At 52.9% G+C, this 26,078-nt stretch overlaps 7 non-coding genes across 7 annotated transcripts; all 7 read left to right on the forward strand.

Moving 5' to 3' along the window:
- Positions 1 to 549: 549 nt before the first annotated feature.
- LOC127676214 (5S ribosomal RNA) lies at positions 550 to 668 on the forward strand. Its single transcript, XR_007975728.1, has one exon. It is a non-coding gene; the product is annotated as a 5S ribosomal RNA (ribosomal RNA).
- Positions 669 to 2,454: 1,786 nt separating this feature from the next.
- On the forward strand, positions 2,455 to 2,573 carry LOC127676215 (5S ribosomal RNA). Its single transcript, XR_007975729.1, has one exon. It is a non-coding gene; the product is annotated as a 5S ribosomal RNA (ribosomal RNA).
- A 1,779-nt stretch (positions 2,574 to 4,352) lies between these two features.
- LOC127676217 (5S ribosomal RNA) lies at positions 4,353 to 4,471 on the forward strand. The gene has a single exon (XR_007975731.1). It is a non-coding gene; the product is annotated as a 5S ribosomal RNA (ribosomal RNA).
- Positions 4,472 to 6,327: 1,856 nt separating this feature from the next.
- LOC127676218 (5S ribosomal RNA) lies at positions 6,328 to 6,446 on the forward strand. The gene has a single exon (XR_007975732.1). It is a non-coding gene; the product is annotated as a 5S ribosomal RNA (ribosomal RNA).
- A 1,795-nt stretch (positions 6,447 to 8,241) lies between these two features.
- LOC127676219 (5S ribosomal RNA) lies at positions 8,242 to 8,360 on the forward strand. The gene has a single exon (XR_007975733.1). It is a non-coding gene; the product is annotated as a 5S ribosomal RNA (ribosomal RNA).
- Positions 8,361 to 10,199: 1,839 nt separating this feature from the next.
- Positions 10,200 to 10,318, forward strand: LOC127676220 (5S ribosomal RNA). The gene has a single exon (XR_007975734.1). It is a non-coding gene; the product is annotated as a 5S ribosomal RNA (ribosomal RNA).
- Positions 10,319 to 12,107: 1,789 nt separating this feature from the next.
- LOC127676235 (5S ribosomal RNA) lies at positions 12,108 to 12,226 on the forward strand. Its single transcript, XR_007975748.1, has one exon. It is a non-coding gene; the product is annotated as a 5S ribosomal RNA (ribosomal RNA).
- The last annotated feature ends 13,852 nt before the right edge of the window (positions 12,227 to 26,078 follow it).

Consider the following 26,078-nt stretch of genomic DNA (forward strand, 5'->3'; position numbering starts at 1 on the left):
AGGGACTGAGGGACGGACGGTGCCGTGAGCGAGGTGGGGCCCAGCGTCCCCGATTCCAGATTCCAGAAGCCGGACTGTCCTCCTCGTCCTCCTCGAGCGTCCAGGGCAAGAGGAGGTCACGCGTGGGTGGGTGGGTGGGTGAGGATGCTGGTCCAAGAACCTCCGGGGAGGGGAGGGGAGGGGAGTGGAGGGGAGGGGAGGAGTAGGAGAAGGAGAGGTCTCCGTGGGGCCAAGTCTGGCACTCACTGTCTGGGCCCGTGCTCCATGGGGAGGGCGGAGGAGGGCTGAAGGGGTTCGGGGAGGTTGTAGGCTGGCAGCGAGGGCTGGCGCGTGTGGGTGGGGCTCGGGCCGGGCCGAGTGGCGTGCGTGCGTGCGTGGCTGTGGTCCTTGGTGTGCGCTGCGGTACAGTGCGTGTGTCTGCGGGGCCCTGGGCTCGCGTGGGCTCGGCGTCGGGTGGGGTGGGCGGGCGGGCAGGGGGGCAGCGTTGACAGTGGCGGCGGTGCGAGCGCCGGCAGCAGGCTCTTGGGGCTTTCCGGAGCGGCGGCCGTCGTCTACGGCCATACCACCCTGAACGCGCCCGATCTCGTCTGATCTCGGAAGCTAAGCAGGGTCGGGCCTGGTTAGTACTTGGATGGGAGACCGCCTGGGAATACCGGGTGCTGTAGGCTTTTTGGACTCCGCCCCGGCGTGTCCTCTCTTGCTTTTGGTCACTGTCACGACCACAGCCGGCCCCTCGGGGACCAGAGACCCGGGCCCAGGGCAGTCCAGCCCCACCCACACCCCACACTCGGGAGAGAGCACCCCGCCCCCCCTCGTCCTCCTCGCATAGGACGAGGCTTGTATTGCCCATCACCGCTGGCTCCCGGAGCCCTCAGAGTGGGCACCGCCACACCACACCACACCACACCGCACCTCCCTGCAGGGCTGGCTGGCTAGCTAGCTGGCTGGCAGAGGTTTGGAGGGGAGAGCCTGTCTCCATTTGCACCAAGCCCAGGATGCCCTCCAACACCCATCCGTCCCACCCATCCTGATCCAACACCGCACTTGGCTCCCACCTTGCACAGGCAGGGAGGGGGGTGGACAAGGCTACTCCACCCCTCGCCCTCGCCCACTCCCTCTCCGTGGGAGGAGTCCCGGAAGAACCCAGCCACCACCTGCCACTCTAGCCTGCCTCGGGAGGTCTAGGGAGCTCTGGGGGCCTGTGTCAGTGTGTCTGCTTGTGTCTTGTGTCTGGTGCGTGAGTTCATGCGCTGGTATGTGTGGGTGTGAGAGCACGCAAGAGACTGTTTGACGGGTGTGAGAGTGTGTGTGGCCATCCTGCCTTCTGCTAATGCGCCTCTGTATGTGTGTGTGTGTGTGTGTGTGTGTGTGTGTGTAGCATGAGGGCACTTCCTGCATACTTGCTCTTATCAGCCAGTACACACAAGTGTGTGTGCCTGGGGGATTGGGTGGGTGTGCCAGCCGGCTAGTGTGGGAGTGCTGTGTGTATATGTGTGTGTATGTGTGATGGCATGTGTGCTTTGGGGCCTGGAAGCGCTCGCGCGGGTCCGCGCAGTGCGATCATGCTTGTGAGTGCGTGTGGATGTGCGTGTGTGCGCACGCACGCGTGTAACCGTTCGTCAAGTTCCCACTTCTGTGCATCAGTAGCGTGTCTGGGCCATCGCGCTTTCTCGCCCGGGGGCGCCCGCGAGCCCTTGCTCGTGTCGGGCGCAGGGTGCCCCTGTGTGGGTATTGTGTGTGCGCCCGCTCGCTCCAAAGGGAGGGCACGGACAGTGCCTGGCTCCAGGGCTAGCCTGTGCCGCTGGCTGTGGCTGTGCGGATGCTGGGTGGGATGGGATGCCAGCCATCCACAGTCAGTCGGATTTCCGTGCGTGTCCAGGCTGAGGGTCCCAGTCCGGGGCACGGGGAGGGACTGAGGGACGGACGGTGCCGTGAGCGAGGTGGGGCCCAGCGTCCCCGATTCCAGATTCCAGAAGCCGGACTGTCCTCCTCGTCCTCCTCGAGCGTCCAGGGCAAGAGGAGGTCACGCGTGGGTGGGTGGGTGGGTGAGGATGCTGGTCCAAGAACCTCCGGGGAGGGGAGGGGAGGGGAGTGGAGGGGAGGGAGGAGTAGGAGAAGGAGAGGTCTCCGTGGGGCCAAGTCTGGCACTCACTGTCTGGGCCCGTGCTCCATGGGGAGGGCGCAGGAGGGCTGAAGGGGTTCGGGGAGGTTGTAGGCTGGCAGCGAGGGCTGGCGCGTGTGGGTGGGGCTCGGGCCGGGCCGAGTGGCGTGCGTGCGTGCGTGGCTGTGGTCCTTGGTGTGCGCTGCGGTACAGTGCGTGTGTCTGCGGGGCCCTGTGCTCGCGTGGGCTCGGCGTCGGGTGGGTGGGCGGGCGGGCAGGGGGGCAGCGTTGACAGTGGCGGCGGTGCGAACGCCGGCAGCAGGCTCTTGGGGCTTTCCGGAGCGGCGGCCGTCGTCTACGGCCATACCACCCTGAACGCGCCCGATCTCGTCTGATCTCGGAAGCTAAGCAGGGTCGGGCCTGGTTAGTACTTGGATGGGAGACCGCCTGGGAATACCGGGTGCTGTAGGCTTTTTGGACTCCGCCCCGGCGTGTCCTCTCTTGCTTTTGGTCACTGTCACGACCACAGCCGGCCCCTCGGGGACCAGAGACCCGGGCCCAGGGCAGTCCAGCCCCACCCACACCCCACACTCGGGAGAGAGCACCCCGCCCCCCTCGTCCTCTTCGCATAGGACGAGGCTTGTATTGCCCATCACCGCTGGCTCCCGGAGCCCTCAGAGTGGGCACCGCCACACCACACCACACCACACCGCACCTCCCTGCAGGGATGGCTGGCTAGCTAGCTGGCTGGCAGAGGTTTGGAGGGGAGAGCCTGTCTCCATTTGCACCAAGCCCAGGATGCCCTCCAACACCCATCCGTCCCACCCATCCTGATCCAACACCGCACTTGGCTCCCACCTTGCACAGGCAGGGAGGGGGGTGGACAAGGCTACTCCACCCCTCGCCCTCGCCCACCTCCCTCTCCGTGGGAGGAGTCCCGGAAGAACCCAGCCACCACCTGCCACTCTAGCCTGCCTCGGGAGGTCTAGGGAGCTCTGGGGGCCTGTGTCAGTGTGTCTGCTTGTGTCTTGTGTCTGGTGCGTGAGTTCATGCGCTGGTATGTGTGGGTGTGAGAGCACGCAAGAGACTGTTTGACGGGTGTGAGAGTGTGTGTGGCCATCCTGCCTTCTGCTAATGCGCCTCTGTATGTGTGTGTGTGTGTGTGTGTGTGTAGCATGAGGGCCCTTCCTGCATACTTGCTCTTATCAGCCAGTACACACAAGTGTGTGTGCCTGGGGGATTGGGTGGGTGTGCCAGCCGGCTAGTGTGGGAGTGCTGTGTGTATATGTGTGTGTATGTGTGATGGCATGTGTGCTTTGGGGCCTGGAAGCGGTCGCGCGGGTCCGCGCAGTGCGATCATGCTTGTGAGTGCGTGTGGATGTGCGTGTGTGCGCACGCACGCGTGTAACCGTTCGTCAAGTTCCCACTTCTGTGCATCAGTAGCGTGTCTGGGCCATCGCGCTTTCTCGCCCGGGGGCGCCCGCGAGCCCTTGCTCGTGTCGGGCGCAGGGTGCCCCTGTGTGGGTATTGTGTGTGCGCCCCGCTCGCTCCAAAGGGAGGGCACGGACAGTGCCTGGCTCCAGGGCTAGCCTGTGCCGCTGGCTGTGGCTGTGCGGATGCTGGGTGGGATGGGATGCCAGCCATCCACAGTCAGTCGGATTTCCGTGCGTGTCCAGGCTGAGGGTCCCAGTCCGGGGCACGGGGAGGGACTGAGGGACGGACGGTGCCGTGAGCGAGGTGGGGCCCAGCGTCCCCGATTCCAGATTCCAGAAGCCGGACTGTCCTCCTCGTCCTCCTCGAGCGTCCAGGGCAAGAGGAGGTCACGCGTGGGTGGGTGGGTGGGTGAGGATGCTGGTCCAAGAACCTCCGGGGAGGGGAGGGGAGGGGAGTGGAGGGGAGGGGAGGAGTAGGAGAAGGAGAGGTCTCCGTGGGCCAAGTCTGGCACTCACTGTCTGGGCCCGTGCTCCATGGGGAGGGCGGAGGAGGGCTGAAGGGGTTCGGGGAGGTTGTAGGCTGGCAGCGAGGGCTGGCGCGTGTGGGTGGGGCTCGGGCCGGGCCGAGTGGCGTGCGTGCGTGCGTGGCTGTGGTCCTTGGTGTGCGCTGCGGTACAGTGCGTGTGTCTGCGGGGCCCTGGGCTCGCGTTGGGCTCGGCGTCGGGTGGGTGGGCGGGCGGGCAGGGGGGCAGCGTTGACAGTGGCGGCGGGCGAGCGCCGGCAGCAGGCTCTTGGGGCTTTCCGGAGCGGCGGCCGTCGTCTACGGCCATACCACCCTGAACGCGCCCGATCTCGTCTGATCTCGGAAGCTAAGCAGGGTCGGGCCTGGTTAGTACTTGGATGGGAGACCGCCTGGGAATACCGGGTGCTGTAGGCTTTTTGGACTCCGCCCCGGCGTGTCCTCTCTTGCTTTTGGTCACTGTCACGACCACAGCCGGCCCCTCGGGGACCAGAGACCCGGGCCCAGGGCAGTCCAGCCCCACCCACACCCCACACTCGGGAGAGAGCACCCCGCCCCCCTCGTCCTCCTCGCATAGGACGAGGCTTGTATTGCCCATCACCGCTGGCTCCCGGAGCCCTCAGAGTGGGCACCGCCACACCACACCACACCACCACACCGCACCTCCCTGCAGGGCTGGCTGGCTAGCTAGCTGGCTGGCAGAGGTTTGGAGGGGAGAGCCTGTCTCCATTTGCACCAAGCCAGGATGCCCTCCAACACCCATCCGTCCCACCCATCCTGATCCAACACCGCACTTGGCTCCCACCTTGCACAGGCAGGGAGGGGGGTGGACAAGGCTACTCCACCCCTCGCCCTCGCCCACTCCCTCTCCGTGGGAGGAGTCCCGGAAGAACCCAGCCACCACCTGCCACTCTAGCCTGCCTCGGGAGGTCTAGGGAGCTCTGGGGGCCTGTGTCAGTGTGTCTGCTTGTGTCTTGTGTCTGGTGCGTGAGTTCATGCGCTGGTATGTGTGGGTGTGAGAGCACGCAAGAGACTGTTTGACGGGTGTGAGAGTGTGTGTGGCCATCCTGCCTTCTGCTAATTGCGCCTCTGTATGTGTGTGTGTGTTGTGTGTGTGTGTGTGTGTGTGTAGCATGAGGGCCCTTCCTGCATACTTGCTCTTATCAGCCAGTACACACAAGTGTGTGTGCCTGGGGGATTGGGTGGGTGTGCCAGCCGGCTAGTGTGGGAGTGCTGTGTGTATATGTGTGTGTATGTGTGATGGCATGTGTGCTTTGGGGCCTGGAAGCGCTCGCGCGGGTCCGCGCAGTGCGATCATGCTTGTGAGTGCGTGTGGATGTGCGTGTGTGCGCACGCACGCGTGTAACCGTTCGTGGTGTGCGGACGCTCGCGTGTAACCGGTCCTCAAGTTCCCACTTCTGTGCATCAGTAGCGTGTCTGGGCGGACGCGCTTTCTCGCCCGGGGGCGCCCGCGAGCCATTGCTTGTGTCGGGCGCATTGTGCCCCTGTGTGGGTATTGTGTGTGCGCCCGCTCGCTCCAAAGGGAGGGCACGGACAGTGCCTGGCTCCCGCGCTAGCCTGTGCCGCTGGCTGTGGCTGTGCGGATGCTGTGTGGGATGGGATGCCAGCCATCCACAGTCGGTCGGATTCCCGTGGGTGTCCAGGCTGAGGGTCCCAGTCCGGGGCACGGGGATGGACGGAGGGACGGAGGGACGGACGGTGCAGTGAGCGAGGTGGGGCCCAGCTTCCCCGATTCCAGAAGCCGGACTGTCCTCCTCGTCCTCATCGTGGGTCCAGGGCAAGAGGAGGTCACGGGTGGGTGGGTGGGTGGGTGAGGATGCTGGTCCAAGAACCTTCGAGGAGGGGAGGGGAAGGCAGTGGAGGGGAGGGGATGGGATGAGAGCGGAGGGGAGCGGAGGGGAGGGGAGGAGCAGGAGGAGAGATCTCCGTGAGGCCAAGGCTGGCACTCACTGTCTGGGTCCGTGCTCCATCGGGGCGGGCGGAGGAGGGCTGAAGGGGTTCGGGGAGGTTGTAGGCTGGCAGCGAGGGCTGGCGCTTGTGGGTGGGGCTCTGGCCGGGCCGTGTGGCGTGCGTTCGTGCTTGCCTGTGGTCCTTGGTGTGGGCTGCGGTACAATGGGTGTGTCTGCGGGGCCCTGTGCTCGCGTGGGCTCGGCGTCGGGTGGGTGGGCGGGCGGGCAGGGGGGCAGCGTTGACAGTGGCGGCGGGCGAGCGCCGGCAGCAGGCTCTTGGGGCTTTCCGGAGCGGCGGCCGTCGTCTACGGCCATACCACCCTGAACGCGCCCGATCTCGTCTGATCTCGGAAGCTAAGCAGGGTCGGGCCTGGTTAGTACTTGGATGGGAGACCGCCTGGGAATACCGGGTGCTGTAGGCTTTTTGGACTCCGCCCCGGCGTGTCTTCTCTTGCTTTTGGTCACTGTCACGACCACAGCCGGCCCCTCGGGGACCAGAGACCCGGGCCCAGGGCAGTCCAGCCCCACCCACACCCCACACTCGGGAGAGAGCACCCCGCCCCCCTCGTCCTCCTCGCATAGGACGAGGCTTGTATTGCCCATCACCGCTGGCTCCCGGAGCCCTCAGAGTGGGCACCGCCACACCACACCACACCACACCGCACCTCCCTGCAGGGCTGGCTGGCTAGCTAGCTGGCTGGCAGAGGTTTGGAGGGGAGAGCCTGTCTCCATTTGCACCAAGCCCAGGATGCCCTCCAACACCCATCCGTCCCACCCATCCTGATCCAACACCGCACTTGGCTCCCACCTTGCACAGGCAGGGAGGGGGGTGGACAAGGCTACTCCACCCCTCGCCCTCGCCCACTCCCTCTCCGTGGGAGGAGTCCCGGAAGAACCCAGCCACCACCTGCCACTCTAGCCTGCCTCGGGAGGTCTAGGGAGCTCTGGGGGCCTGTGTCAGTGTGTCTGCTTGTGTCTTGTGTCTGGTGCGTGAGTTCATGCGCTGGTATGTGTGGGTGTGAGAGCACGCAAGAGACTGTTTGACGGGTGTGAGAGTGTGTGTGGCCATCCTGCCTTCTGCTAATGCGCCTCTGTATGTGTGTGTGTGTGTGTGTGTGTGTGTGTGTGTGTGTGTGTGTAGCATGAGGGCCCTTCCTGCATACTTGCTCTTATCAGCCAGTACACACAAGTGTGTGTGCCTGGGGGATTGGGTGGGTGTGCCAGCCGGCTAGTGTGGGAGTGCTGTGTGTATATGTGTGTGTATGTGTGATGGCATGTGTGCTTTGGGGCCTGGAAGCGCTCGCGCGGGTCCGCGCAGTGCGATCATGCTTGTGAGTGCGTGTGGATGTGCGTGTGTGCGCACGCACGCGTGTAACCGTTCGTCAAGTTCCCACTTCTGTGCATCAGTAGCGTGTCTGGGCCATCGCGCTTTCTCGCCCGGGGGCGCCCGCGAGCCCTTGCTCGTGTCGGGCGCAGGGTGCCCCTGTGTGGGTATTGTGTGTGCGCCCGCTCGCTCCAAAGGGAGGGCACGGACAGTGCCTGGCTCCAGGGCTAGCCTGTGCCGCTGGCTGTGGCTGTGCGGATGCTGGGTGGGATGGGATGCCAGCCATCCACAGTCAGTCGGATTCCCGTGCGTGTCCAGGCTGAGGGTCCCAGTCCGGGGCACGGGGAGGGACTGAGGGACGGACGGTGCCGTGAGCGAGGTGGGGCCCAGCGTCCCCGATTCCAGATTCCAGAAGCCGGACTGTCCTCCTCGTCCTCCTCGAGCGTCCAGGGCAAGAGGAGGTCACGCGTGGGTGGGTGGGTGGGTGAGGATGCTGGTCCAAGAACCTCCGGGGAGGGGAGGGGAGGGGAGTGGAGGGGAGGGGAGGAGTAGGAGAAGGAGAGGTCTCCGTGGGGCCAAGTCTGGCACTCACTGTCTGGGCCCGTGCTCCATGGGGAGGGCGGAGGAGGGCTGAAGGGGTTCGGGGAGGTTGTAGGCTGGCAGCGAGGGCTGGCGCGTGTGGGTGGGGCTCGGGCCGGGCCGAGTGGCGTGCGTGCGTGCGTGGCTGTGGTCCTTGGTGTGCGCTGCGGTACAGTGCGTGTGTCTGCGGGGCCCTGGGCTCGCGTGGGCTCGGCGTCGGGTGGGTGGGCGGGCGGGCAGGGGGGCAGCGTTGACAGTGGCGGCGGGCGAGCGCCGGCAGCAGGCTCTTGGGGCTTTCCGGAGCGGTGGCCGTCGTCTACGGCCATACCACCCTGAACGCGCCCGATCTCGTCTGATCTCGGAAGCTAAGCAGGGTCGGGCCTGGTTAGTACTTGGATGGGAGACCGCCTGGGAATACCGGGTGCTGTAGGCTTTTTGGACTCCGCCCCGGCGTGTCCTCTCTTGCTTTTGGTCACTGTCACGACCACAGCCGGACCCTCGGGGACCAGAACCCGGGCCCAGGGCGGTCCAGCCCCACCCACACCCCACACTCGGGAGAGAGCACCCCGCCCCCCTCGTCCTCCTCGCATAGGACGAGGCTTGTGTTGCCCATCACCGCTGGCTCCCAGAGCCCTCAGAGTGGGCACCGCCACACCACACCACACCGCACCTCCCTGCAGGGCTGGCTGGCTAGCTAGCTGGCAGAGGTTTGGAGGGGAGAGCCTGTCTCCATTTGCACCAAGCCCAGGATGCCCTCCAACAACCACCCGTCCCACCCATCCTGATCCAACACCGCACTTGGCTCCCACCTTGCACAGGCAGGGAGGGGGGGTGGACCAGGCTACTCCACCCCTCGCCCTCGCCCACTCCCTCTCCGTGGGAGGAGACCCCGAAGAACTCAGCCTCCACCTGCCTCTCTAGCCTGCCTCGGGAGGTCTAGGGAGCTGTGGGGGCCTGTGTCAGTGTGTCTTCTTGTGTCTTGTGTCTGGTGCATTAGTTCATGCGCTGGTATGTGTGGGTGTGAGAGCACGCAAGAGACTGTTTGACGGGTGTGAGAGTGTGTGTGGCCATCTTGCCCTCTGCTAATGCGCCTCTCTATGTGTGTGTGTGTGGGTGGGGGTAGGGGGAGGGGGGGTATGTGTGTGTGTGTGTGTGTAGCATGAGGGCCCTTCCTGCATACTTGCTCTGATCAGCCAGTACACACAAGTGTGTGTGCCTGGGGGATTGGGTGGGTGTGCCAGCCCGCTAGTGTGGGAGTGCTGTGTGTATATGTGTGTGTATGTGTGATGGCATGTGTGCTTTGGGGCCTGGAAGCGCTCGCGCGGGCCCGCACAGTTCGATCATGCCTGTGAGTGTGTGTGTGTGGATGTGCGGGTGTGCGCACGCTCGCGTGTAACCGGTCCTCAAGTTCCCACTTCTGTGCATCAGTAGCGTGTCTGGGCGGACGCGCTATCTCGCCCGGGGGCGCCCGCGAGCCATTGCTTGTGTCGGGCGCATTGTGCCCCTGTGTGGGTATTGTGTGTGCGCCCGCTCGCTCCAAAGGGAGGGCACGGACAGTGCCTGGCTCCCGCGCTAGCCTGTGCCGCTGGCTGTGGCTGTGCGGATGCTGTGTGGGATGGGATGCCAGCCATCCACAGTCGGTCGGATTCCCGTGGGTGTCCAGGCTGAGGGTCCCAGTCCGGGGCACGGGGATGGACGGAGGGACGGAGGGACGGACGGTGCAGTGAGCGAGGTGGGGCCCAGCTTCCCCGATTCCAGAAGCCGGACTGTCCTCCTCGTCCTCATCGTGGGTCCAGGGCAAGAGGAGGTCACGGGTGGGTGGGTGGGTGGGTGAGGATGCTGGTCCAAGAACCTTCGAGGAGGGGAGGGGAAGGCAGTGGAGGGGAGGGGATGGGATGAGAGCGGAGGGGAGCGGAGGGGAGGGGAGGAGCAGGAGGAGAGATCTCCGTGAGGCCAAGGCTGGCACTCACTGTCTGGGTCCGTGCTCCATCGGGGCGGGCGGAGGAGGGCTGAAGGGGTTCGGGGAGGTTGTAGGCTGGCAGCGAGGGCTGGCGCTTGTGGGTGGGGCTCTGGCCGGGCCGTGTGGCGTGCGTTCGTGCTTGCCTGTGGTCCTTGGTGTGGGCTGCGGTACAATGGGTGTGTCTGCGGGGCCCTGTGCTCGCGTGGGCTCGGCGTCGGGTGGGTGGGCGGGCGGGCAGGGGGGCAGCGTTGACAGTGGCGGCGGGCGAGCGCCGGCAGCAGGCTCTTGGGGCTTTCCGGAGCGGCGGCTGTCGTCTACGGCCATACCACCCTGAACGCGCCCGATCTCGTCTGATCTCGGAAGCTAAGCAGGGTCGGGCCTGGTTAGTACTTGGATGGGAGACCGCCTGGGAATACCGGGTGCTGTAGGCTTTTTGGACTCCGCCCCGGCGTGTCCTCTCTTGCTTTTGGTCACTGTCACGACCACAGCCGGCCCCTCGGGGACCAGAGACCCGGGCCCAGGGCAGTCCAGCCCCACCCACACCCCACACTCGGGAGAGAGCACCCCGCCCCCCTCGTCCTCCTCGCATAGGACGAGGCTTGTATTGCCCATCACCGCTGGCTCCCGGAGCCCTCAGAGTGGGCACCGCCACACCACACCACACCACACCGCACCTCCCTGCAGGGCTGGCTGGCTAGCTAGCTGGCTGGCAGAGGTTTGGAGGGGAGAGCCTGTCTCCATTTGCACCAAGCCCAGGATGCCCTCCAACACCCATCCGTCCCACCCATCCTGATCCAACACCGCACTTGGCTCCCACCTTGCACAGGCAGGGAGGGGGGTGGACAAGGCTACTCCACCCCTCGCCCTCGCCCACTCCCTCTCCGTGGGAGGAGTCCCGGAAGAACCCAGCCACCACCTGCCACTCTAGCCTGCCTCGGGAGGTCTAGGGAGCTCTGGGGGCCTGTGTCAGTGTGTCTGCTTGTGTCTTGTGTCTGGTGCGTGAGTTCATGCGCTGGTATGTGTGGGTGTGAGAGCACGCAAGAGACTGTTTGACGGGTGTGAGAGTGTGTGTGGCCATCCTGCCTTCTGCTAATGCGCCTCTGTATGTGTGTGTGTGTGTGTGTGTGTGTGTGTGTGTAGCATGAGGGCCCTTCCTGCATACTTGCTCTTATCAGCCAGTACACACAAGTGTGTGTGCCTGGGGGATTGGGTGGGTGTGCCAGCCGGCTAGTGTGGGAGTGCTGTGTGTATATGTGTGTGTATGTGTGATGGCATGTGTGCTTTGGGGCCTGGAAGCGCTCGCGCGGGTCCGCGCAGTGCGATCATGCTTGTGAGTGCGTGTGGATGTGCGTGTGTGCGCACGCACGCGTGTAACCGTTCGTCAAGTTCCCACTTCTGTGCATCAGTAGCGTGTCTGGGCCATCGCGCTTTCTCGCCCGGGGGCGCCCGCGAGCCCTTGCTCGTGTCGGGCGCAGGGTGCCCCTGTGTGGGTATTGTGTGTGCGCCCGCTCGCTCCAAAGGGAGGGCACGGACAGTGCCTGGCTCCAGGGCTAGCCTGTGCCGCTGGCTGTGGCTGTGCGGATGCTGGGTGGGATGGGATGCCAGCCATCCACAGTCAGTCGGATTCCCGTGCGTGTCCAGGCTGAGGGTCCCAGTCCGGGGCACGGGGAGGGACTGAGGGACGGACGGTGCCGTGAGCGAGGTGGGGCCCAGCGTCCCCGATTCCAGATTCCAGAAGCCGGACTGTCCTCCTCGTCCTCCTCGAGCGTCCAGGGCAAGAGGAGGTCACGCGTGCGTGGGTGGGTGGGTGGGTGAGGATGCTGGTCCAAGAACCTCCGGGGAGGGGAGGGGAGGGGAGTGGAGGGGAGGGGAGGAGTAGGAGAAGGAGAGGTCTCTGTGGGGCCAAGTCTGGCACTCACTGTCTGGGCCCGTGCTCCATGGGGAGGGCGGAGGAGGGCTGAAGGGGTTCGGGGAGGTTGTAGGCTGGCAGCGAGGGCTGGCGCGTGTGGGTGGGGCTCGGGTCGGGCCGAGTGGCGTGCGTGCACGCCTGCCTGTGGTTCTTGGTGTGCGCTGCAGTACAGTGTGTGTGTCTGCGGGTCCCTGGGTTCGCGTTGGCTCGGCGTCGGGTAGGCGGGCAGGTGGGCAGGGGGACAGCGTTGACAGTGGCAGCGGGCGAGCGCCGGCGGCAGGCTCTTGGAGCTTTCCGGAGCGGTGGCCGTCATCTACGGCCATACCACCCTGAACGCGCCAGATCTCGTCTGATCTCGGAAGCTAAGCAGGGTCGGGCCTGGTTAGTACTTGGATGGGAGACCACCTGGGAATGCCGGGTGCTGTAGGCTTTTTGGACTCTGCCCCGTCGTGTCATCTCTTGCTTTTGGTCACTGTCACGACCACAGCCGGCCCCTCGGGGACCAGAGACCCGGGACCAGGGCAGTCCAGCCCCATCCACACCCCACACGCCGGAAATAGCACCCCCCCCCGTCCTCCTTGCATAGGAGGAGGCTTGTCATCCCCATCACCGCTGGCTCCCGGAGCCCTCAGAGTGGGCACCGCCACACCACACCGCACCTCCCTGCAGGGCTGACTGGCTGGCTAGCTGGCAGAGTGTTGGAGGGGAGAGCCTGTCTCCATTTGCACCAAGCCCAGGATGGCCTCCAACACCCATCCGTCCCACCCATCCTGATCCAACACCGCACTTGGCTCCCACCTTGCACAGGCAGGGAGGGGGGTGGACCAGGCTACTCCACCCCTCGCCCTCACCCACTCTCTCTCCGTGGGAGGAGTCCCGGAAGAAGCCAGCCACCACCTGCCTCTCTAGCCTGCCTCAGGAGGTCTAGGGAGCTGTGGGGGCCTGTGTCAGTGTGTCTGCTTGTGTCTTGTGTCTGGTGCGTGAGTTCATGCGCTGGTATGTGTGGGTGTGAAAGCACGCAAGAGACTGTTTGACGGGTGTGAGACTGTGTGTTGCCATCTTGACTTCTGCTAATGTGCCTCTGTATGTGTGTGTGTGTGTGTGTGTGTGTGTGTGTGTGTGTGTGTAGCAGGGGCTAGCTGTTAGGGGTGCAGGCTTCCCACTCTGGAAAATTTACCGTGGGGAAGAGTGCAAACCCTCTGTGCCCCTCCGGGTGGGGACAGTGGCCTCCTGGCACGACCTTCCTGTGGGAACAGAAGATGAGCCTAGCCACCCTGGATCACTGGGCTGTGCGCCCAGCCCTCACTTCTGCCTGTGAGGTGCTGAGACAGGTAGGGAAATCACAGGCCAATAAACTGAGTCCGGTTCCTTAACGAGACAGGCCAGGCTGTGAAATGACAAAGACCTGGTAGAGTTTACAGAGGTCTGGGCTGGCGCTTTCCCAAGGAACATAAATGATCAAGTTGCAGGTGGCTGTGGTCAAGGGCTGTAGGTTGGGCGGGGCTAGGTCCCAGGCTAACTTGATTTTTTTTCCTTTAGTTTTGTTAATTATTTCTGTAGTATTTTTTATATTGCATTACTTTAGATGTTTTGTGTTTTGATTATTGTGCAGCAAAGGGATCTTCCCCAATCTGTTTGGTATTTTGGATGCTTTTCCATTAACTCTGGTTATATATTTATAATAACTGTGGCTCTTCTTACACAGGTACCTTCTTTAGTTTAGGAAATTTTCATTTAGGATTTTATTGGAAATATTTTCTAGACATTTATGCTGATTGATCTTCTTCACTCTCGCCCTCACCTTCTGCTTCTGAGGTGTTCCCTGTGCGTGTGCAGCTTGAATGCATCTCTGTGTCCTGCTCTGAGCTCTGCTGTCGTGTGCTGTGAAGGGACCTCAGGGAAGCTCTGAAATCCAGACATGGTGAGTACAGGATATCTGCCCGCAATGGGAAGGAACATGCAGCTGAGCAGTGGGTGCTGGGGTTGTGGATCCTCTATGGAGTTGAATCAGAAGCATCATTAAGATGTGACTTCCTGTGAGGTTTCTATTGCTGCTTCTTTCCTACTAATTCAGGCCATGACATCTAAATACCTTAAGTATCATGGTTGATTGTAATTCTGTCCAAAACATCTGGACTATTTGCTTTCTTGTAGCAGCATGGGTGGTTTCTGTGACTATGCAGCACCTGGGTCCAAACCTTTTGTCTTTTATAATATACATTAAGAAGGCAGGGTTAGGCTTGGACAGATGTCTCAGAGGTTAAGAGCTCTGGCTATTCTTACACAGGCCATGAGTTCAATTCTTACCAACCACACGGTGGCTCATAACTATATGTAATGTGGTCTGGTGCCCTCTTCTGGCCTGCAGGAATACATGTTCTGAGAACTTCGTATAAATAATGAATTCAATTCTTAGAAAAAGAAGATGGATATGGATCTAATAGTTCTGATTTCATACGTTAATAATTTTTGTTTTGTTTAGTTTGTTATTTTTTCTCCTATAGTTCTTTTTATATTTCTTTAAATTATATGTTTAGTGGTTTGATTGTTATGTGGCAAAAAGACACTTTCCCAATCTGTTTGGTATTTTTGATGCTTCTTGTACATTAACAGTCATCTTCTTTAGTTTAGGAAAGTTTTCATTTATGATTTCAGTGGAAATATTTATTGATTTTCTCTTCTTCTTCTTCTTCTTCTTCTTCTTCTTCTTCTTCTTCTCTTCTTCTTCTTCTTCTTCTTCTTCTTCTTCTCCTTCTCCTTCTCCTTCTCCTTCTCCTTCTCCTTCTCCTTCTCCTTCTCCTTCTCCTTCTCCTTCTCCTTCTCCTTCTCCTTCTCCTTCTCCTTCTCCTTCTCCTTCTCCTTCTCCTTCTCCTTCTCCTTCTCCTTCTCCTTCTCCTTCTCCTTCTCTCTCCTCCTCCTCCTCCTCCTCCTCCTCCTCCTCCTCCTCCTCCTCTCCTCCTCCGTCCTCCTTCTCCTCCTCCTCCTCCTCCTCCTCCTCCTCCTCCCTCCTCCTCCTCCTTCCCCTTCCCCTTCCCTTCCCCTTCCCCTCCCTTCTCCGTCTCCTTCTCCTTCTCCGTCTCCTTCTCCTTCTCCTCCTCCTCCTCTCCTCCTCCTCCTCCTCCTCCTCCTCCTCCTCCTCCTCCTCCTCCTCCTCCTCCTCCTCCTCCTCCTCCTCCTCCTCCTCCTCCTCCTCCTCTCCTCTCTTCTTCTTCTTCTTCTTCTTCTTCTTCTTCTCTTCTTCTTCTTCTTCTTCTTCTTCTTCTCTTCCTCCTTCTCCTCCTCATCTCCTTTCTCCTTCTCTTTCTCCTCCTCCGTCCCTAATATGTCTTCAGAAACTAAACTTAACTAACTGATGCAAAAGATGTTGTATGAAGAATGTACTGGCTGGTTTTGTGTGTCAACTTGACTCAGATTGGAGTTATCACAGAGAAAGGTGCTTCAGTTGGGGAAGTGCCTTCATGAGATCCAACTGTGGGACATTTTATCAATTAGTGATCATGGGGAGAGGGCCCTTTTTAGGTGGTGCCATCCCTGGACTGGTACTCTTAGGTTACATAAGAAAGCAGGCTGAGCAAGCCAGGGGAAGCAAGCCAGTAAGAAACATCCCTCCATGGCCTCTGCATCAGCTCCTGCTTCTTGACCTGCTTGAGTTCCAATCCTGACCTCCCTTAGTAATGAACAGCTGTATGAAAGTATAAGATCAATAAACCCTTTCCTCCCCAACTTGCTTCTTGGTAATGATGTTTGTGCAGGAATAGAAACCCTGACTAAGAGAAATTTGTACCAGTCTAGTGGGGTATCCCTGTGAGAACCTGGCCATTGTTTTGCGGAGGACTGTGCAAAGATTATGGGACTTTGGGTTAGAAGAACCATTGGTTGTTAAGAGCTCTGTGGAATTTTCTGTAGAAGCTTGTATGATATTGTTGAGAAGAGTTCAGAAAATGATGGCCTGGCTCGTGAAATTTCAGAAGGAAAATCTAAGATTCTTTTCAGGACTGTTGCTGTTTTGATTGTGAAGATTCAGTGATTTTTGCTTAGCTGGGGGTGAAGAATCAGCTGAGATTAACAAGATACTAGAACTATTAAAGCAAAACCAAGCAAAACCTTTTGCATTACTGGGACTATTGATGGCTCCTTCGCTGGAGCTAAGAAATTAGCAGTGATTAAGACGAGCACAGCACCACTGAGCTGAAATCTTCTGGGAAGTGTTTTCTGAGAGTACAGAGGCTGTGTTCCAGAAGTAACCACAGTTGTACTTTGTGCTGTGGTTGGAATTGATAATGTGCATATGTGTAACACAGACAGTACTGGTTCTGAAGGTGTGAAGGTGTCAAGAAGAACAGCTGAAGCTCAGCACTGTGAGAGGCCGGCCATGTAAGCCCTTTGGTGAAGGTGCAATCTCAGTTGCAATTGAAAGCCCAGGACTTAAGGGGGTCATGCATAGGAGCTGAGTCTTGGCACCATGAAAAGTGCCTATGAGAGGCTATATGTGAAGCCTAGTTATGGCAGAAAACAGCAGTGTTTTGGAGATGCCAGTGTCATGAGATGACCACCAAGAACAGCAGCAGCAGTGGAGTACAGGCAGTTGGACCCTAGAAGAAAAGTTGTGTGCTACAAAGGGCAGAGTGGGAGAAATGAACCCAGCCCTCAGAGGATCCTAGATGTTCTTGAGTTGGATTCCAGACATTGAAGCATTTAAGTTTGAGTTTTGCTTTTATTGTGACTGTACCCTGATATTTTTCCCTCTTGAAGGAAGAAAGTATTTTAGTGGAGCCCACAGTTAAGAGAATTTGAATTTTTAAAGTACTTTGAATTTTAAAAGATATTGGACGTTTTAAAGGAATTGAATTTTTAATATGTAAAGAGTATGGGACTTGGAAATTTATTTAGATCTTAGGGACGAATAAGAAAGTAAGGGTATAGGATTAATAGTGATATGTTGGTGTGTCAAGTGACAAGGGGTCAAATGTACTGGCTGGATTTGTGTGTCAACTTGACACAGGCTGGAGTTATCACAGAGAAATGAGCTTAGCTTGGGGAATTTCCTCCAAGAGATCCAACTGTGGGCCAAGTTTTTCAATTAATGATCAAGAGCAGAGGGTCTCTTGTGGATTGGGACCATCCCTGGACTGGTATTTTTAGATTTTTTTTAAGAGAGCAGGCTGAGCAAGCCAGGGGAAGCAAGGCAGTAAGTAACATCCCACCATGGCCTCTGCACCAGCTCCTGCTTCCTGACCTGTTTGAGTTCCAATCCTGACTTCCTTTACTTATGATCAGCAGTGTGGAAATTTAAGCTGAATAAACCCTTTCCTCCAGAACTTGCTTCTTGGTCAAGATGATTGTGCAGGAATAGAAACCTTGACTAAGACAAGGGTAATGAAAATGAGTAGCAGTTGAGCCTTGCCAGTATGAGAGGCCAGGAAAGGTCAGTGGAGAGGTGAAGACACAGGGGCAGTTGAAGGTTCAGGACTGAAGAGATTTTGAAATGAAGCTGGGCCTTGCAGAGCTGTGTGTGACTGTGAGTGTGTGTGTGTGTGTGTTTGTTGGGGGTACATGCTAGTCCTGATCTGGATACCCATTTTCTATTTTCTTATCATGGAGGTTGGCCATTTTTTATGTCTGAGTGTATTCTTCCTTTTCTTTTGGAGCAACATGGAAACACAGTTTTGCCATTGGGAAGGCAGTGGTGAAACTTTTTGGATTGTTGAAGAACTTTCTTGCCTTCCTTTAAAAACAAAAGAAAACTAGAATTGCCCATCTGTTGAGTCTGGAATTCAAAACAGTGAAAAATATATAACAGCATTTTATCATCACCATCATCATTATTATTATTGATTTTCAAGACAGTTTGTGTGTGTGTGTGTGTGTTTGTTTGTGTGTGTGTGTGTGTGTGTGTGTGTGTGTGTAGCCCTGGCTGTTCTGGAACTTGCTCTATAGATCAGGCTGGCCTTGATCTCACAAGAGATCCACCTGCCTCTGCCTACAGAATGCTGGGATTAAAGATTTACACCACCACCACCACCACCACAAGTCTTAAGAGTGCAGGAGAAAGGCATTTCACTTTTTTGGTGACATGCTGATCTTCATGTTTGGGGAAATTTAATTTACAGTTATGATGAGAATTAAATATCTGGGTGCTTAAGATATTGTTCATCTCCCTGTAGAAAGGATTGTAAGTTGACATCACTTAATCATGGCTTTACCTGTTTTGCTCACACAGATGGCAGACACGGCAGTACCCTCAGCATTGCTGATGGAGACCGTGCTTACAATAACATTGGCTGAGTTGGACAACACATTTGTATTAGGCATTAGGGATTCCATACAGCACCAGTATCCAGATATCACTTTGATAACTTTCATGGCTGCTGCTTTTGCCTGGCGTGGCAGAGATGATGAGAGTTTATTTGTTAAACAAATGAGATAGTGGAGTTGATGTGTTAAGCAGGGAGCCTGGCATCCAATAAGCTATCGAGTGCCTTGGGAATGGTTATATGGCAAGCTTAGGCTGAGCCTTATTCAAGTATGCATAGGTATATTTTAAAATAACAGTAGTGCATTTAACATGTTGACAGACACTAAAATTAAATTTCTTACAGGAAATAAGGCAGCTTTTTCCATTAACTTTGAAAACTAACATAAAATAATTATGAGTGAATGTCCCAGATGTCTAGAAAAGACAAAGATATATAAGTTTTGACTGTTTTCCCATTAAAGGCCTCAGAAATAGATAAGCTATGAATAGGCTTTGATTTTCAAACTAAAACCTTAATATTTTTTATTTAAAAAAAAACAACAAACAACTTTGGAAGTGGGAATGGCCTCTCAGTCAAATGCAGAAGTGTGACTCCCAAGGCTCAGGCACTGAGCTTGCTGGGAATTAAAGTGCTATTGACTTGTCAGGGTGAGATGAGGCTGTGGGGGAAGATGATCTGGATGGTTACTCAATGGATTGGTAAGGGGATGGCCTTGGAACTTGTCTGAGAAAGGTGGGACATTTTGCATGCTTGTCAAGGGCTTTTGTTTGTTTGTTTGTTTGTTTGTTTGTTTTTTGAGACAGGGTTTCATCATTAGCCGTAGCTGTCCCTAGATCTTTTTCTGTAGACCAGGCTGGCCTCAAATTCACAATAGATCCACCTGTCTCTGCCCCCCAAGTGCTGGGATTAATGGTGTGTACACCACTGATTTTTCTGTCCAGGTTCATTTTAAATCCGGGAAGACATAGATTAACAGTGAGAGACACCTGAGACCACATGACAACTGCTAAGTGCAAAACCTGTTCTTGCTGTCGTACTGCTTAGTTGCAGCAGTAGTGTTACTAGAGAGGTTTAGAAGAGTGGTAACTTCAGAAGCCAAACAGTTAGCTCAGTGGCAAAACTTTTGGTCCAGAGTTTGTATACTGTGTTTGCAGATATCACTGTAGAGCACTAAGGCCTGCCAGTGTTATTTAATATTCACTCTGAGAAAGGAGTTCAAGCTCCATGTCCACAGGTTGCTGAGTTGAAGTAACTTGCTTTAATTTCTAAATGTTGCCTCAAACCATTGTTATTAAACTGAAGTCCATTGAGTAGTGTGTGATATTTATTAACTTGAGTGTTTTGAGACAGGATCTTGCTGTATAGTCTAGAGGTGCCCTAGAATTCACTGTGTCTTCTAGGTTGGCTGGATCTCACTGCAATCTCCTGGTTTATAAGTGCTCAGTGATGTGTGTGTGTGTGTGTGTGTGTGTGTGTGTGTGTGTGTGATGGAGGCAGTGTATGCGTGCCTTACCTGGGTAGGCCTATGCTTTTAAAGAAGCTCTTCAGTGCCTGAGGAAGGATGAGGTGTGTCCTGACCTCAGAGTAGGTAATAAATTGATCAGCAAATTCTAACTAATAACAAGGACATTTTATTGCCATTCTTTAATAAGCTTAAGAATTTCTTTACATGCAGTGTGTTTGTGAGCTTGGGAAAACTGATGTTGTGAGTCATATTTACTCTTCTTTTGTATGTGAACTGGGCCCCATAATAATGCAAAGGTATTGACCATCTTGGAAATCAAGGTTCGTGGATAACTTCCTTTCCACTTTCATTGGGGTAGAAAAGATTTTGATATTATAAAAAGAATATTAGGAAGACAGATGAGTGAAAGGATAGAAGCTTAGTTCACACAGCACAACAAACAAATCCTTTGTCTTAATCCTGAGACTAACCCTAACCCTGACATTTCTTCATTGTGTAATAGTGATTCTATTGACTCAGTGAGACCATCAAGAAAAAATAGTGGCCAACTTAAACCTATAAGTGAGCCTAACTCTGGGACTTATCCTAAATCTCTAATCCGATCTTAATACCTTAATTTCCTGAGCATCCTAACCCTAAAACCCTTATCCTGATCCTAACCATTACCCTCTAACCATAACCCTAATGCTAACACTGGCTTCTGTGGGGGGTGTTTCTTCATTATACATTTTGAAGTGAGAAACCCTTTCTTAATCTTGATCTTTTGAGATGTTCTGATCCACCTTTGATCTAGGCTGTAGATTTTTTTTTGCAACCTACATTTGGAGAGGTCATTTTTGTTTTTTTTTGTATTTGTACTACTTTAATAAACAAAACAAAGGTGATTTGTTTGATTTTGTTTTTACTTTACAACTGGCATTAGGAGGTACTTATTTCTTATGAATTCTGCTATATAATAAAGACAAGCTGTAATATCCTGCAACATGAAATCAAAAAGTCCTGTTTTTTTCTTTTTTTAAATATTTTTATTTTCTATATTCTTTCTTTTTTCCTAACTTCCCTTGACTCACATCCTTTATTGGGACATTCTATTAACTGCACTTTCTATATACATAGAAAGATTAGTTTTTTTCTATGATTTGAGAAAGGCTGGTCTAGAAAATCTCTGCTAATCTTACTGTCTTTTTTCTCTAATTTGTCAATGATGAAATTTGCTGACTAGTAATGGTGCTCAACAGTGATTCCATTATGTTTCTGGCTTTTCTCCCGGGGTTGTTTTATATCTATCATCTGATGAAGGAAGCTTCACTTTTCCTGATCCCAGCATTTAGCCATAATCAAAACTCTTGGGGCTTTTTTGGTTTACTTTTTTGTTTGCTTTGATTTTTTTTAGACAACTTTTTTAGACAACTCTATGTAGCCTTGGCTTTCCTGAACTCACTCTGTAGACCAGGCTGGCCTGGAACTCAGAACTTTGCCTGCCTCTGCCTTCCAAGTGCTAGAATTACAGGCATGCACCACCACTGCCAGGCTAAAAATCTAGTTAGTAAAAATAATTTTTTAATGTTAGTAACCTGCAGCATGAATTGGGTCATCCTTTCCTGGATCAAATAGGTTCCTCCATCTCACCTTGAGTAATGGTCTATGCAAGCTACTCATCTTGATTATGGGAAAAAGACTAGTGCTTTGAGAAAAGCTCAGGGAAGGTCAGAAGTCTGATTCTGGTATGCACAGCATCATGTGCTTACAGAGGGGAGGAACAGGCAGTGGACCAGCCTGAGCTGGAATGTTGTGTCCTCTCCCAGCCCTGGGTGAGTGAGATTTCTCTTGGAATCTTATTTCAAATGCTAATAGAGTGAAAGCCACTCCTGATATGTGGAAATGATCCGGCCCTAGAAAGGAAGCAGACTTTAACCTGAGGAGGAGTAAAACTCAGTGGCTAATCAAGGCCTCCAAACAGAGCTGCCAGTCAGACAAAGATGTGGCATCTTCTTGCACTTCTGTGTGTTCACTGTGGCTGTGCAGTTTGAATGGTTCTGTGTCCTGCTCTGAGCTCTGCTGTTGTGTGCTCTGAGGGGACCTCAGGGAAACTCTGTAATCGTGACATGGTGAGCATAGGACAATAGGGAATAACATGAGGCTCAGGGAGGACCCTTGGGTGGTGGGTCCTCTCTCGTCTGGATAGGAAACCTCAGCATGATGTGACAACCTGTGAGGTTTCTAGTGGTGCTTCTTACTTGATAGTTCAGGTCATGATATCTTAATAACTTCAGTATCATGGCTGATTGTAATTATGTCCAAAACATCTGGATCAGTTACTTTTTTATAGAAGCATGTGTGGTTTCTGGGACCACCTGTGTCCAAACCTTTTTGTCTTTTATAATATACTTTAAGAAGGCAAAAATAGGCCTGGAGAGATGGCTCAGAGGTTAAGTGCTCTGGCTGGTTAAGTACACAGGCCATGAGTTCAGATTTTAAGCAATCACATGTTGGCTCCTAACCATATATGTTGGGATCTGGTGCCCTCTTCTGGCCTGCAGGAATACATGCAGGGAGAACATTGTATAAATAATGAATTAATTCCTTTAAAACAAAAGAACGGATATGAAACTAATAGTTCTGATTTCAAACATTAATAGTTTTTGTTTTGTTTAGTTTGTTATTTTGTTTCTGCTGTAGTTTTTTTTATATTTCTTTAAATTATGTGTTTAGTGTTTTGATTATTATGTGGCAATGGGACACTTTCTCAATCTGTTTGGTAGTTTTGATGCTTCTTGGGCAGTAACAGGCACCTTCTTTAATTTAGGACAGTTTTCATTTATGATTTTATTTGAAATATTTTTTAGACCTTCATGTTGATTCATCTTACTCATGCTTCATCTGCCATTTTCCTTTGCTATACTTCTTCCCTCTGTGGGCACTATCTCTCACTTTTTCTATCATTCTTTCCTCTACCCTTTTGTGTTTTAAGTACATACTTTTAAATATAGATGGCTCACCACTGGAAAAGCAGTAAGTACCTAAGTACTTATCTTCCTTTTTCTATAATTACTGTCATTGCATCAAGTTAACTACCAATTTTGTTCTTTATTAGAAAAAATGTATTATGTAGAAAATAAAAATTCTATGGAACCCAAGAAATTGCTCATATTTCTGGGTACATACTGAAACTTCAATTCACGTACATTCCTCATTAAGTGTGTAATGTTGACTTATTTTCTGTCAAGACAAAGTCTGTTTTTGATGCTAAGTGAACTGGAAAACCATTGTTTCAGAGTACAGTTATTTAGAATCCCACTCCATATACAGTGTGTTAGTGTGTATGTGTGTGTGTGTGTATTTTGTGTGTGTGTGTGTGAGTGCTCACACACTCTTGTATATTCATGTGTCCCTACAGTCATTTTCTAGTATAGGAGATCTGATTACCACAGGTATAATGGGAGGCTGATGGTTATTAATTGACAAGGAAACAGTTATATGGCTCTATTCTGCAGAAGAGAGGAAAAGGAAGGAATGCTAATTTGAGTGGTTTGTGGGGGCCATTGCTGTGCTAATTTTGAAAGTAATGTGAAGAGAGCTAAGATCTCTGATTCTATAGGACTAGGTATCATTCATGCTAAAGGAATGTGAGATGTTTCGAGGTAGACCAATATGGATGTCCCCCAAATTGAAGTCCTTAGGAAAAAAAATGAGAGTATACAGAAAGCAGTCTAAGAGACCATGAAGCCTGCAGCTTTTCCCCAGAGGAAGTGGTGAAAGAGTACTCAGACAGGCTCCTTGGCAGTTCCTCTAATTGAGGAACACTCCAAAAATTTGGTTGATAATTGAATTCTGTGGAGCCAAGAATACCGTTCCCCTCAAAAATGGTGCTATAGGAGTTAAACAAACATAAGATGATTGTTGTTTCTGGGATCCACATGGGAACCACACAGTCACAGTTTACCTCAGAGCTCATTTGTAAGGATTTAGTATTGCTGAAGTAACACAAAATATGCAAGTCCTTTCCATAGTACTATATGTTCAATTCATTGGGTGTCTCTCAGAAAGAACTTTCCTCAAATACAAAGAAGAGGGCGTGTTTCTTCAGAAAGAGATCAAGTGTCTTGATTTAGCTGCCCCTCAAGAATAAGCAAACCAGAATAGTCAGTGCCCTTGAATATCTCAGAAAAATGTAGTTGGAGCAAGTGAGGTAAGAATGGGATGCATTAGTAGAGACTTCAGAGACAGAAAATATTTCATAATGAGGGCATGGTCCCTGGATGTTTCTACCTAAATATTCATATTTCCTTTCCTGCCACAGTCTTTGATAGGTGCGCTCTCTCTCTCTCTCTCTCTCTCTCTCTCTCTCTCTCTGTGTGTGTGTGTGTGTGTGTCTGTCTGTCTATCTGTATGTGTGTTGGGGGGGACACAGTAGGTTACCTGTTTTCTTTTTTATATTGTTTTGTCTGGGTGAGATGAAGTTGTGGGGAAAGATGATCTGGATGGGTCCTCAATGGATGGGTAAGGGCATGGCCTTTGAGCATGTTTGAGACAGGTGGGACATTTTGCATGCTTGTCAAGAGTTTTTGTTTGTTTGTTTGTTTTGAGATAGGGTTTCATCATTAGCCCTGGCTGTCCCTAGATCTTGTTCTGTAGACCAGGCTGGCCTAAAGCTCACAAGAGATCTGCCTGCCTCTGCCTCCCAAGAGCTGGGATTATAGGTGTGTACCACCACTGATTGGCTGTCCAGGTTCTTTTTAAAAGTGGGAGGACATAGACGAACAGTGAGAACCACCTGATATCACGTGGCAACTGCTAAGTGCAAACACTGTACTTGATGTCCTCCTGTGTAGTTGAAGCCATAGGGATACAAGAGGAGTTTAGAAGGTTGGTAACTTAAGCAGCCAAGCTGTTAGCTCAGTGGCGAAACTTTGGCCCATTTTTTGACTGTGTTTGTAGTTATCACTGTAAAGTCGTAAGTTTGGCCACTGTTATTTAAGATTTCCTCCGAGAAAGGAATCCAAGCCCCGTGTCCAGAGGTTGCTGCATTGAAGTAACTTGAGGTAATTTCTAAATGTCACCTGCAAACTTTGTTTTCAAACTGAAGTCCTCTGAGTAGCATACATGTAGAATGTGATGTTTTAACTTAAGGGTTTTGAGACAGGATCATGGTGTGTAGTCTAGGGCTGCCCTAGAACTCACTATGTCTTCTAGGTTGGACAGAGCTCACTGCAGTCTCCTGGTTAACAAGTGTCCAGTGATGTACGTGTGGTGGTGGCAGTGTATGTGTGCTTTTGTTGTTGTTGTTTGTTTGTTTGTTTGTTTTTCTTTTGAGACAGGGTTTCTCTGTATAGCCCTGGCTGTCCTGGAACTCACTCTCTAGACCACGTTGGCCTCGAACTCAGAAATCCACCTGCCTCTGCCGCCCAGAGCGCTGGGATTACAGGTGTGTACCACCATCACCTTGCTAGGCTTATGCTTTTAAAGAAGCTCTTCAGAGCCTGTGGAGGGATGAGGTGTGTCCTGACCTCAGAGAAGGTAATAATTTATCAGCAAGTACAAACTAATAACAAGGACATTTTACTGCCATTCTTTAAAAAACTTAAGAATTTCTTTAGGTGCAGTATGTCTGTGAGCTTGGGAAAACTGATGTTGTGAGTCATATTTACACTTCTGTTGTATGTGAACTGGGCCCTATAACAATGTAAAGATATTTCCCATCTAGGAATTCTAGGGTCATGGAAAACTCACTTTCTACTTCCATTGGGGGCTGGTAAGATTTGATATTATGAAAAAGAGGACTAGGAAGACAGATGAGCGAAAAGATAGAAGCTGAATTCACACAGCACCACAAACAAACCTTTGACCTAATCCTAAGACTAACCCTAACCCTGACATTTCTTCTTTGTGTAATAGGGGTACTATTGATTGAGTGAGACCATCAAGAATAATAATGGCCACCTTAACCCTGAAACTCACCCTGGGTCTTATCCTAAATCTCTAATCCTATCTTAACCCCTTAATTTCTGAAGCATCCTAACATTAACAATCCTTGTTCTGATCCTAACTATCACCCTCTAATCCCCTAACCCTAACTCAAATGTTGGTTACTGTGGAGGTTGTTTCTTAATTATACCTTTTAAATAGAGAAACCCTTTCTTACTCTTGATCTTTAGAGATGTTCTGATATACATTTGATCTAGGCTATAGATGCTTTTTCAACCTATATATGGAAACGTCATTTTGGTTTTTTGTATTTTTACTACTTTATTTTAGAAAAAAAAAGGTGATTTGTTTGACTTTTCTATTTTGAAACTCGCATCGAAAGTAATAATTTCCTAAGTATTCCCTGTAAGATCTTGCAATGTGAAATTAACAAGTCCTTGATTTATTTAAATTCCCTTGGCTGACAGAGTTTATCAGGACATTCTGTTAACTACCCTTTCTATATAAAGAGAAAGATTCATTTTCTCTATGATTTGAGATAGGGTTATCTAGAAAAATCTATACTAATCCACCTGTGTTTTTTTTTTTTTCTTTACGTTGCCACTGATGAAAATGTGCTGGATAATAATAGTGCT

Source organism: Apodemus sylvaticus, unplaced genomic scaffold (assembly GCF_947179515.1).
Source record: "Apodemus sylvaticus unplaced genomic scaffold, mApoSyl1.1 scaffold_152, whole genome shotgun sequence".
NCBI classification, from domain to species: Eukaryota; Metazoa; Chordata; class Mammalia; order Rodentia; family Muridae; genus Apodemus; species Apodemus sylvaticus.